This window comes from Sylvia atricapilla, chromosome 1 (assembly GCF_009819655.1).
Source record: "Sylvia atricapilla isolate bSylAtr1 chromosome 1, bSylAtr1.pri, whole genome shotgun sequence".
Lineage (NCBI taxonomy): Eukaryota > Metazoa > Chordata > Aves > Passeriformes > Sylviidae > Sylvia > Sylvia atricapilla.
Window position 1 is genome coordinate 86631085 of NC_089140.1, and position 13301 is coordinate 86644385.

Consider the following 13301-nt stretch of genomic DNA (forward strand, 5'->3'; position numbering starts at 1 on the left):
CCTGGTTATTACCAGCCAGCTTCAGCCTGCCTGATGCTGAGTTAACATGCCATTTTCCCTGTGCTGTCAAAGCCTTTGTCACGGTAATAGCCTGTTTCCTCTTTTTGTTAATATCTCTGTCAAGAGAATGAAGCAGCAGAATTGAAAGTGCCATGGTGTGCGATAACACCGTTCTGCTCAGGCTGCGCTGGCAGCCTGCTGTGTTTTGATTAACTGGATGTTGCTCTAAAATTTGTATGAAATTATTTTTCCATGGAAGCGCAGGGTGATGAAAGGAAGAAGTGGAGGGAGCTGGAGGCTGGTTGTCTGGTCACTCAGGAGCAGGCAGGGCTTATCAGGCTGTGCCTGCCTGCATCTGCTCCTGAGCCTTGCCTGTGACTTGAGGTCTGGCGAGGAGAAACTACTCTTGTCCTCACAAGTCACCTCCAGTTTCTGCTCAGCTCTCCTAATAAGAGTCTGTCAATAAATGCAAATTGCGACCTGAGATACATGGATGGTAATTTGGAATGAAACCCTTGAAGCCTTGAAGTACAAACTCTTTAGATATCCGGCAAGCATACTCAGTATATCAGCCTGTATGTACAGATGTTTTCATCCCCACCACACATAAACACCACAGTACAGGGGAGAGGATGTGCTGACTTTCAGTTCTGCAAATTTCTCAGTGACCCCAGGTCTTGCTGAGGCCCTACAGCATGATGTTGCTGACATGGCATGCCTCTCCTCTGCCTCTCCTGCCAGTAAAACCAGCAAGGATTTTGCTAGTGCAGGGCTTTGATTTCCTTCCATGTCTGGTTGGGCTTTGCAGCACACAACAAAAGAAATCCACTTCACTTTGCCTTCCCTTGGCCTCTGTAACTGAATGAGACAAGACTGATGAACAGGGAGCTCTAATTTTTATTTCCAAGGGTACCTCACTACTCTGGAAACAGGGATCCAGAATCCATAATCCATTTCTAAGATTAAGCAAAATTCACAGGAAAGGTGCAATGAATCTGAAAGCCTGTTGTAGAAACTGCTGGTGTATAAGACCTTGTGTTACTTGCTGCAGCTCAGAGAAGTGGACAGAACAATCCAAACTGACACATTTTCATTCTGATTTAGCACCAGTGCAAATGACACAGGATGTAAGATAGCCAGGACTCAGGCATTCCTGTTGTTGATCTCTGGTTTTAATGTCTAACTGAAGTTGTGGAGGGCTTTTGTGTTACAATCTGATCTGTTTTCTGCTCAGAATTCATGAGTAAAACAATTCTGACCTGTGTAATGTCCATATAATTTTTTTAACTTGCATCTACAGACTTTGTAACACCATTTCTTTGCAATCAATTGAAAATTGGTATGAAATTAACTCTCCCACCACTTACAAATTCAATCTCATGTTTTACAAAATATTTCCTTTTTTTAATGAGTTGGTTTGACTTTTCAATCTGCATGCTTATTATAATTTTTTCAGAATATTTTATGTATTTTTTGTATTAATAAAAATATTATTCCAAATGCAAATTTTGAATTTATCTGTGATTACGCCTTTCTCACTCTTCTTCCCCCTCTCCCCTTACTTATTAGACATATTTGATATACTCTCTCTACTCCAGCAGCTTTGTAATACATAAGAAGTTTGAGACATGGGGTTTGTTTTGGTAACGTAAAGAACTATATTGAAAAATAATTAAAATTGAGAGAATTGGGGAAACACCAGCACAACCTGATGTCTGACTACCTCAAGAAAGTGTGCCACTCCACACAGGCAACTTCCAGCTCTCTTGTCTATGGCCAATCCTCCCACAACCCTCCCCATGCAGAGGACTGAACATGGCTTAGACCTCTGTAAATCACCATATAGGATAAATTATTTTAGTCACCAATTCCCATTCCATTGCCTGACTCAATTCAAAGGTGAGCAAACCTGCAAAAAACTGCATATCCTACGTATAACAAAAATTGCAAGTTGTTGCTCTGTATGAGGTTGGACTGCTGCTAGCTTACAACAAGCAAGCACTGACAGCTGGTTTTGATTTTCTTTGGGGATTTTTTTGTGTTGTTATTTTGGTTTAGGGGTTTATTTTTTGTTTAGTTTTTGTGTGGGTTTTTTTTTTTTTTGTGGTTATTGGACAACAAATACTGGAATGGGATGTAAAAGCAGGATGCCATTTATATGACACATTGTATGAAAGGGCTTTTACCAGAATATTGAGACATACACCCTGACGAAAGAACATGCCTGGAAATCCAACCATTTCCAAGTGAGAAAATACTGTGCATCTAAGAACAATCATTACTGTAATGCAAACCACTATTTCTTACTAAAGATCAAGTGGGCAAAGATAGCAATGAAAAAAGTATTGAACAAGGCTGCAATGCAATAATAGCACAAATAGCTCACAGCTCTGGAAGACACAGGTCAGAAAATAAGTATGACAAATAAAATGTAGGAATAGAGGAGTTACAAATATCAAATCCAACAGAGGTGCAATCCAACTAGCAGGTAAAAAAAGAGAAATGTTTACAAGCAATGGGCTGGTTTTGCATTTCAAAGCATCAGATAATTGTGCTGTGCAAGAGGAAACACAAAAAAAGTATGGGAAAAATGTGGGAAAATGACAAAGGAAGTTTTGCAAGAGGAAACGGCCTTGGCAGGGAATGTGGATAGGATAATGTGTGTCTATGGAATATAATAGTTATCTGCCATAAACCATTCATTGCTCATGGCCAAAAGCAGCCAACCTGCATGGCTGGGCTAGAGTACGAGTGGGTATTTTGGGTCACAGCAGGAAACATCACACACTGTATTTTGTTAGGCTGCTGCAGTGTTTTGCAAACATGGAGAGGAGGGGGGATTGAAGATGTGAAAAAAGCAAGCCAGGTTGTTTCATTTGTTTATATTAAAAATAAATCGCTTTTGAAAATATGACCGAGTCAGTGAAGAGTATGAAACACAATCCTTTATTTGTTATGATTTTGCAAGTAGGAAGCAGAGAGAGGTAAAATCCATGCAACAAATGCACACAAAAGCTTTCAAAATTCCCCTCAGTCCATAGAAATTCTTTCAAGAGATCATGTCAGTATTGTTCTAAGACCAGCTTGCTTCAAAGTCCAGCAAAAATAGGCAGGTTTTTATAAAAGAAACAACATCTCCTGCCCAAGACCAGGCACAGTACACACCTCAGAAAGAAACACTGCCTAGCATGATGCCAAAGGAGTTCACTGGTAGAAAGCCTCTGGCAGTGCATTGTGTCACTAAGTGAAACCAGAGCACCCTGAGGGACTGCAAAGCCCTGTCAGCTACCCACTCCCTGGCTTTAAGCTTTGTGTTGGTTTAAGAACATAATTCTCAGGTTATTTCTTCTGATATCAATGTAGCTTTGCCTAATCTCAAAAAGTTACTCTGTCTGACCTCCAAGTGGCAGAGCTGTGATAATCTCAGGATATAAGTGAGGTAAAACTCATAGAGAGAGATAATATCTTTTATTAGTCTAACCAGCAGAGCTCAAGAAACCTGCCAAGTGTGGACAGAGCCTACATTCATTAGTAGCAGATACAGTGACTTGCAGCTTTGTGTGCTTCAGGGATGCTGAGACTGCAGTTTATGTGGGTCACAGGCAAGCAGGCCAGCTCAAGCATCACACTCAGCCTAGTTAATTCCTTGTGGAGCCTCTGCAGTCAAAGTTTGAATAGCTAGATTGCTGCAGGTCCTAGGCTGGGTAGGTTAAGCCTAAACTGTGTGCTCTGCATTCTGTGAATGGACGCTTGGGCACTTTTGTCACAGAGGAGCAGCAGCAGCCTTATGCAGTGTTGGGGTCCTGCCTGGCCCAGACTCCCCCTGCTCCTGACCCAACTATCAGCAGGACAGAATCAAGACTGGGGCAGGGGTTCATTTTAGCAGGGCTGTTTCTCTGAACTCATTCAGCTGCTTTATTTATTTCTTCATTTCATTTGCACACCCTTCAAAAGCACTGTCAATGTATTCATCACATTTCACAACACTCAGCGTATGAGAACAGGATGAGGCTGGAAGCTCAGGTTGCAGTGATCTCTTTTCCCAGAGGAGGTGAAGGCTCTCTGATAGTTGCCTCTTAAGATAAACCATGAAGAAATTAGAACTTACTAGATGAATAAAAAGCTACAACCAGTTTTAATTAATAGAAGCCTTTGAAAAACTCCAGAGCTAGGTTTTAACTCAAGACCAAGAGACATTAGGAACATTTTGCTTTGTTTTCTTTTAGATATTTTTGCCTTTGAGGTGATGATAATATGGCTGCTGGGTGATATGTTCTCTTTATAGTTTCATTATCTGGAATCCATAGACTTTCATCCTTTTCAACTTTATTTGTGGCAAATATAGGGGTTTTTGCCTATAAATATAGGAAAACTTGCGTATATTTATACATATAAAATAAGGCATATTTCAAGAATAAACACAGGATATCACACAAAAGGGATGAGGCCTAGAGACTTTTGACACTAAAGGTTCCACCCTGTCCTTTGAAGTACCAGCTTTAAGGGGTGAATTGCCTTCTTCCTTTATCTTTAAATTAGAAAGTGCAGGTAAGCTTTAAGGTATGGCTGCCTAGAACTGCCTCTGGTACTCTTAGGAAAATTATTTCCTTCAGGCACAAATTATATAGCTGAAATCGTATCTCTCATATATTAACTTGATTATAGGCCAGGATCTTTGTACTATGATCACATAAAAAGGGATGAAGAATTTCCCACAAAAAAAGCACTCAAGCAGTAATCATACATTTGAAAGCAGAAAATGAAAGTGCTCAGTGTTACCAAGCTTCAAGAAAAGACTGAATTCTCTGTTTAAGATCCATTAGACCAAAAAATGGTTAAATTGTCCTCAGACTATGGGAAGAATAGTAGCTGCAGTTTACAATAGATAAGTCTCACCCACATAATTTCAATGGAGTAGAGGCAAAAGTGAGGCACACTATATTCAGAACGACGTGATCACTTTAATTTTCCTTTATGAAAACTTAGTTTTACAGAGGTCAGCCTAAGGAGCAGATGCATCAATTATGGCTCTCACTCTGATTCTGAAATAGTGAGCACCCTCCAGATTGTGAGAGAAAAAAAAGACACTGTAGGGCTTTCTCTCAGCTCATGGAGCTTTTTGTATAGCAGGTACATGGAGCTTTAGGTGTCTTGCTATTGATTACTTTTGTTCCTCAATGCAGGCAGAGTCAGCTGCAGTCAGTCAGAAACTTGTAGCTTAACTTTTTGGAAATCCTGGCCTTTGGGAGATATCAGGATGAGCAAATTTTAAAACCAAAAATAGAATTAAAGTTAACCCACCACAAACATACATATATATACACACACACATACACACACACACACACACACACACACACACATATATATATACATATATACACACATAGGTATTACCCCAGGATAGACAAGGCTGGCATGACTCTTTTTTAATTGCTTTCCAATTTTATTGTTACTAACACTGTAACTCCACCTGTTTTACTTTAATGAAAGCTAACACTGAAATAGAAATAATTATGAGCTTCCCTCCTCCCTTATAATATTCTTCTTTTAATACCTGGGGTTTAAAATAAGTAATGCAAACTGTTTATTGAAACATCAGCATAAATTATAAATTGCAGGCCACGCTTACTTTTAAGACTAAAGAACTGTGGAAGGTAAAATGTGTAGTTTTAAATCCACATAGGAATGAGTTCTTGTTTTAAACCCAAGAATATTGTACCAATTCCCTCACCAGTCCACTAACCAGTGATGCAGGTAGGTGCTTCTATCAACACTTTATCCTTCAGGAAGCAACACATCCCCATTTGTGTCATTTTGCAAAAAAAAAAAACCCAAAAACAAACCCCAAAAAAATTTATCTTGTACAACAACACTGTGACTATCACTGGGGGTCACAGAGTTCACAAATGAGGTCAATTCTTCCCTTGAAAACTTTTTCAGAACAACATAGTTTGCAACCCAAAGGCTAACCAAAACAACTGTGGACCTGCTTTTTCCTGTCTTATCATCCCTCTTCTTCCTTTCTTGACATTGTAATGAACTATCAGATGTTTTGTGATTCCCAGTCTGTAGACTTAGTGGCAGCATTCAGAAGCACATCATGTGCAGTTTTAAAAGCATGCTTATCTTATTAATTTAAACAAGTTCATTCCTTGATCATTTGAATGAATTCCAGTTTCCTTATAATGGAGATTTGGTGCCATACCTGTAGTCAGGAGGAGGTTGTTCACAATATACTGCAGTCCTATCATTCAATAGGTTTAATTCTTACTCAGATCCAGCTGAGAAATGGCTGATCTAGTGTCCAGGTACAAGCATGTACACACGTGCTTCTTCTAGCCACTGCATTTCTCAGCTTAAAAATTTCTAGAAAGTCAATTCCATTGCATTCTTCCCTTCAATTACATATGCACAGAAGAAACACGTTGAAATTTAAAAAAAAAAAAAAAAAAAAAAAAAAAAAGCCCTAAATCAAGTCTTGTAAAATAGCTGTTAACTGATAATGCCTGGCTTTGAATTAAGAAACCCCAAACCACCAAACTTTTACTAAATGTCTGTTTCTAGTATAACATGCTTAGAAAGAAGTCCTATTGTTTCTGGTCACCTTCCTGGAGCAGATACATGGCTTTATGATCAGGTTCATCTGCTTTCATTCACCACAGTGGCATCATACATGTCACTTAAAGTATTTCCTGCAATCTGGAATCGTCAGTATTATGGTGTCTGGAAACAGTTAAAACTCCATCCAGGACTTCCCATCCTTGTTGCCTTTATCTGCTACCACGTCTTTGCAATGAGATTCTGCAGCTGACAGAAAATTCTGCAGCTGCTATTCTCTCCATGCTCCCAACTCTTTAAAATTGGTTTGTGCTAGAAGAGCCCTTAACAAACAGAAGAGTTTTTAAGCTGTCAAAATGTTACCGTCCTGATAGCCACCCTAACAAAAACATAGATTTTACCTTCAGGAAGCACTGTTAAAATTAATGGCAACATTAATCTGTTAGGAATATAAAATGAAAAGAAAATTTGAAGAAGGTGTCAAAACCAAAGAGGTTCCAGAACAGTGTTATTTACAACACCCAGACAGAATCAGCACAAACAGTGCTGAAGTTCTAGATGACCCTGAAGCAGAAGCTGTGAGATTGCAGACAGGCACCCCAAGATCTAGTTAAGCTGTGTTTGAGCACTGTGCCATAAAATGAGGGCAAACTTAATCCATCTGTATCATTTATCATTTATGCTGCATATCACTCCAGCTGTGCACAGACCCAACACACCATGCCTTTCCTCTGGCTGTGGTCTGTTAGTAGGAGACAGGAACTGGAACTCAGCTTTCCAAGTTGCTGTATCTGTTGAAGGGACTCGACCTCTGTGGAAGCCATCAGCACAGACTGATGCAAGAGGGATTATTTGTGGAAAAGTGACTGAGCCAAGACACTGGGAGACCAACCACCCACCTTTCACTTTTATATTATGGGCAATACCGTAATGTATTGCAGAAAAACAGTACGGGTCCAGGGGATCAATAACTGATTATCAGATCTAGGGTTGTTTGTTTGACACATTTAAAAGGATTAAGTCTTTCTGAAGTAAGGAGCATGGCAAAAGCTGCCCATATGCAATGAGAGAAAATACAGAAGGTGGGAGCTCTGGCAGGTGTCACTACTCAGGAAGACTTGGTGTCACTGTGAGACAGCTTCCTTAGGGAATTCTAATGGAAAAGCTTTGAAATTCTGAGGATGAAATCCACTAGGAAGACTTGGCTCTAACAGAACTAAAAGAATTTCAATGAAAGCCATCTATGCTTGATCAAACAACCCCACCTCGCATCCCTTTTCCTTCCATACCCCAAGGTCCCACCTTGCCACCACCTCTATGCCTACCTGCATCCTCCCTCTCCCACCATCACAAAACATGCTGCTTTTCCCTTTCAGTCCACTCACTACCGTCCCAAAGGCCAACATTCATGGCACTGACCACTGCTCTCTCTTGTCTTCTTGTTCTCTGTCGTCTGTTCTGGTAGCACAGAGGCTACCTGGCCAGAACCTCTCTCCCCACAGCAACCCTCCTCATTTATGCTTCTCCACAAACTGAGGAAATGATTTGGCCTTCCACAAACTGAGGTGCTTTGGTGCCTGTGAGCATTACTTTTGTCTGCCCTCTCAAAACAAACCAAAAGAAGCCAAGATGATTAGAAACAAATAAGAAAATGAGCAAGAGCTCTCACTCAAACAACAGCTGACATCTCTCCAGTGTTAACAGCAATAGGGTTTTGTAGGGTAAAAGAGTGGATCAAAAGTGTTTTCAAAAATCCCAAATTGCTGAAATTTAGTTTAAGTGTGGTTATAATCTTATGAGATGCAAGGAACAAGAAGGTGGCTCCAGAGGAAGCCATTTGCATTGGTTAACCAATGCTAGCTGCTCCACTGAGCCAGGGTCAGGCAAAGGATCAAGGTCTGCTCTTGAGTTTGAGTCTTTTCCTCTCCAAGGCCAGTTGCTAGCTCAGTGTAATACCCTTTTGGGATATGAAGGACTGGAAAAGCTCAGCACAGCTTTATTGGCTGAGTGGACTGAAAATGAAATGCTTTATTTTCAGATCCAGCACATTACACACCTGCTTCCAAAGCTGTCTGACAAGAATTTATATTCTTTTGATTGGCAAAAGAAATATTATAATATTGTCTTTGAAGGCTGTTAAATGTACAACTGGAATAATCATGTTTTAAATGCTGTGGTATTAGCTGTGACTGTGATCACTGTCAGCAAAACACAGAGATAAAAGTATCACCTTTCACCTCTCAAAAGCACATTTCGGAGAACAGATGGAAGCAGTAAGGTTGGGAAGGGTGGAGAAAAGCCAGTAGTAGACCTAGCAGCCTCAGAGGGCTGCCTAGGAAGAGCTTCCCCCTCATGACAAAAGGATGATTTCACTGTGACCCTCTCAGTAAGTGTGAAATCCACCTTACTTGGCAATGTGCCCCAAAAAAGGCTTGAAGCTCTCAAGGATACCTGATCTCCAGAAAGCCTCCAGAGACGTCAGCTAGCTTGTGCAGTCACCTCTATAAACAGAGGGGGGAAATCTCAGAGTAAATAAAAATGTGAACTTATGTTGCCTCTAACTATAAACCAAATTGTTTACCCCCACCTCTCCACCCTTTTTTGTGAGGGGGTGAACAACTGACCTTTCAGCCTTCCCTATTCAGGAAGATGTTTTTCTAGCACACTTCTGTGCTCTTCCTCCAACAGACTGTAAAAACACAAAAAAACAGATTGGGAGGACATATCTTTTAAAGGGTCTATGTAGGTTACAGGAAAAGGCACTTAATTGTTGGCAGATGGAAAACCTGACAGTGGGTGATCCAGCCCTGATGACAGGGAAAATACAGGTAAATAGCTGGTTTGCTCCATAACACATTTCTGCTTGCCATTACTTTAAGGATAAATAATTAGGATTTAAATTAAATAAGTCCAACCAATATTTCTTCACAAGAGAGAGATTTTGGTACTCTACAACTATGACCCATGTTGCTTTTATCTCATATAAACTAACCAGATGAAATTGCTTCTTTCCAGTAAGCTTTGTGAATCTATCCACATCTCATCATTTCTACCAGCTCACTTGGTATGATTTAAGCTAAAAGCAAACCCTTTGTAGCCAAATCCTCTTCTTTAAATGGAAATATTTGTCCTTTCTGTCTTTAATGGGTTTATTTTCTAAGCAAGCCTTAATTGGTCCAAAACACCTTAAAATACATGCTGTGAATTCACATTTGGGAAAGTATGTCACTGTCCACATTTAAAACCAAACTTAAGAATACTTTATGACTGTAAAAGAATGCACGGCAGTTTAATTGATTCCAGCCACATTAACAGTCACAAAAATCTGTGGTGCTTTACTAGGGAAGTAATGGGTTGTGAATAATTTATTTTCTATTCCTCACTCGCAGGTGATGGGGATTAACCTGGCTATTTCAAATGAGTTTTAGATTATTTTAGAGTGCTGAATAATATCCTGTTTGAAGGCAGCTATTATACGTCAACAAGCCAATGTTTGTGCAGCAGGTCATTCAGAAGTGAGAGGAAATTCTGACCACATAGTCAGAGTTCAAGAGCTGAATATTTTATGAACTTTGCCTGTAAAACAGGGAGTAAACTCAATGTGCTTTTCTTCTTTCCTGTTCTTTCTTCTCCTAATTCCCCCTTCTTCTACGCTTTTTAACACTCTAGTGTCACACTAGGTGCTTCTCTCTGGAAACACAAGAATACACATTATCACCTCTGTTCTAGTAAGCGCCACAGAATTTCTGGCTCTGAAGCAACCCTACGTAAAATTAAACATTACTGTCACTAAGTAAATTTCAGTGCCTTTTGGTTACGGCTACGAAATCGCTCACTAATGACCAGGTGTGGCTGATTGCAGGAGCAGCTGTCCTTGCTCACAGAGGAGAAGCACAGCTTCCAAGTCACAGCTTGGACCCATGCCATGGAGCTGATGCAAGCAGGTGTGCCTCCGGCATAGCATCCAGCAAGGTAAACACATGCAATGGAGCACGGATATGAGAATACTTCTCAAAACTCTGAATAGTCATGAAAACAGTTTTCCTGGTGTTTTTCAGATATCTGCTAGTGCTGTTCATCATCCTGCTTAGCTTTTGTCAGGAATCACCATTTCTAAGCTTGCCTCCTTCCAAAGAGTTGTTGAATGTCAAATCAGTTACTTGGGCAGCAAGGAATGAGATAAGTTCCTGCAGTGCAGTCTGGCCAGAAAAAAATTTGCTGGGTACAATGGCATTAGTAATCTCTGCCATATTTTCCTCATTTGCTGACACAAAGGCTCTACAAGGGTTTTTGCAGAGATTTTGAAGCAGATTTCATCACATTAAGTTCAGCTTTCATTTGATCAGAGGGCCTAGAGCAGGCCAGAGGTCTCCATTCAACACAGTGTTCTCATTAACATTAGGTTTGGGGGTTTTTTAGCGTGCATGTATGTACTGAAACCATCCAGATATGGCCTATTCCACTTCATTACTACCGAACAGGAACATTATACACACGACCCTTGTAGGAAACTGCTATTAAAAGAGGAAGTGATTCTTCTTTTTGGGTGTAAAAGCAGATAGAAAAGCAACATTCCAGCCTCCCTGAGCCCCTCTGCTTGTGTCTGGGCAAGGGCAACAATGCTGCTTCACCCAGACCAATTTTGTTACAAAGAGACACTGTTCAGACAGATCCAAATTCTCTTTTTTGACATTTAAAAGTGACAACATAGTTAATAGAGCTTGATTCCCCTGAAGTGGTTAATATCTAGGCAACCTTGAATTTCTCCAGGCTCCCCTAGCCCATACGTGAGGCAAACAAATTCTGCCTGAGGGAAGATGCAGTCCCACAGGGACATTAATAGGAGTATTTGCTCCCATTTTCTGAGCACTGGGTTGACACCTGAGCAAAGGCAGAAGGTAAGGCCTGTCACCTTCCTCACCACAGAGTCACATAGGAGATTGGGAGTGGAGACAGGAATAGACTCATCATGAGCCACATGTTGACTCAACATGCACCACAGTGTGTGTGTTCCCAAAACGCACAGGGGAGCCTGATGAAGCACTGCTTTCCATGAGGAACAACCCCTGGAGCCCAGCCAGTCAACACACTGCTGCCTGCCCATGCCTGTCTTTGGAGGCTTCATCCAGGCTGTAGGTGGCGAGTGCTGGGAATAACGCGTGTGTGAGCTAGAGATAAGGGGAGCCACTGAGCACATGTGAGCTCATCTAGCCCAGGACTGCAGTGGAAGATGAACTGTTTGTGCTGCACACAGCCAATGGTTGCAAGCAAAGTTGTCCCTTTGCCAACTGGTTTAGCATAAAGTGTGATATACACACGTTGCTCATTGAAACAGGGGCAGATTCAAGACTTCCTGGCCCTTATCCTACTCTTTCTAAAACACTATTCCCAGGCCCTGAACACTGAGAGGACTTAAAGATCCCTGAGAAGCAATAGAAGAAACTACCTGAGAAGGTAGTTTCAAAAATACCAGCTTGTCTGAAGAAGGCTTTATGTGTCAAAAAGCCTGTTATTTGTTTATTTTTCTCTCAAATCCTATAAATTTTTCATTTTTCTAAAATTATTGCTGAAATGCATATTTGTATGTGGCTATTATATATATTTATACACACGTTTAACCTGTCCTTAGAAAACCTGCCTGTGGGCATAGCAGTGGCAAATCAAAAGGAACCTGTTACTTTCCATAAGTTATTAAATGTACTGTAAACTATTATGTTTTAAATAGTCACTAGGGTTATTAGGGACTATTTGTAGGATGACACAACATTTTTGAAAAGCCTGAGACCAGATCGGACCCTGGTAAAGGCTATCAAATGAAGGAAATCAAAAGTAATCCATAGTCATATGCAGGTGAAAATTAGTAGGAAACATTTCAGACATTACCATTACAGGAACAAAAGACGTATTTAGAACATTTACTCACAGGCACCAAAAAGCCAAACCCTATCAAAACACAAAGCAAAACAAAAATAAGCGTTATGCAGCAGCCCATCCCTTCAAACTTGGGATTCAAACAACCTCGTCATTCCACAGGGGAGATGGTCATTTTGCAAACAGACGCGGTGCCAGTGGGAGAGGAAAGGAGACATTTCACACTGAGGAGGGAAAGACAAACACACACCCCCCCACCCTCCTCTGCCTGCCCCCTTCCCTGGCAGAGGCCCAGCTGTGTCAGTGAACAACAGCTTTCCTGGTCCCCAGAAACCTCTGGAAGGAATCCAGAGCCGTAAGTAAGAAAAAAAGTAAAAAACTTGGCTCTCTCCCTCTTCCTGGTATAAACCTGGCTATGTATTAAATACCTGACTTGTGCCTTGCATTCTGCTTATCCTTTCTCATTCTTTTTTCTTCTTCTCTGTCCTCAAACTGACTGAGATCAAGAGGAGAAGAAAGGGTAACGTAGAGCAACAATACCCCACTGCCTCCCAGAGCAAACCTTAGTAAAAAAAACCCAGTCATGGCATTTTCGTTTATGGCAAGCAAGGTCTTCTTGACTCTGGCTGCACATTACTGCACCCTTGGCACAAATAAACCAGCCAAAATAATTTACCGGCTCATAGATACTCAGCTCTCCAAAAAAACATTTTCCCTTAGAATTTTGCAGTTGTTCTTTCCAAACCCTGGAGAACCACACCCAGTTTGTGTGAGCTTGTTTGTCAGCTATGCTCAGCACTTCAGAGTGGATTTTAAAACAAAACAAGGACCTCAGACCAGCTGCCCCACACAGACTATCCTTCAAAGCC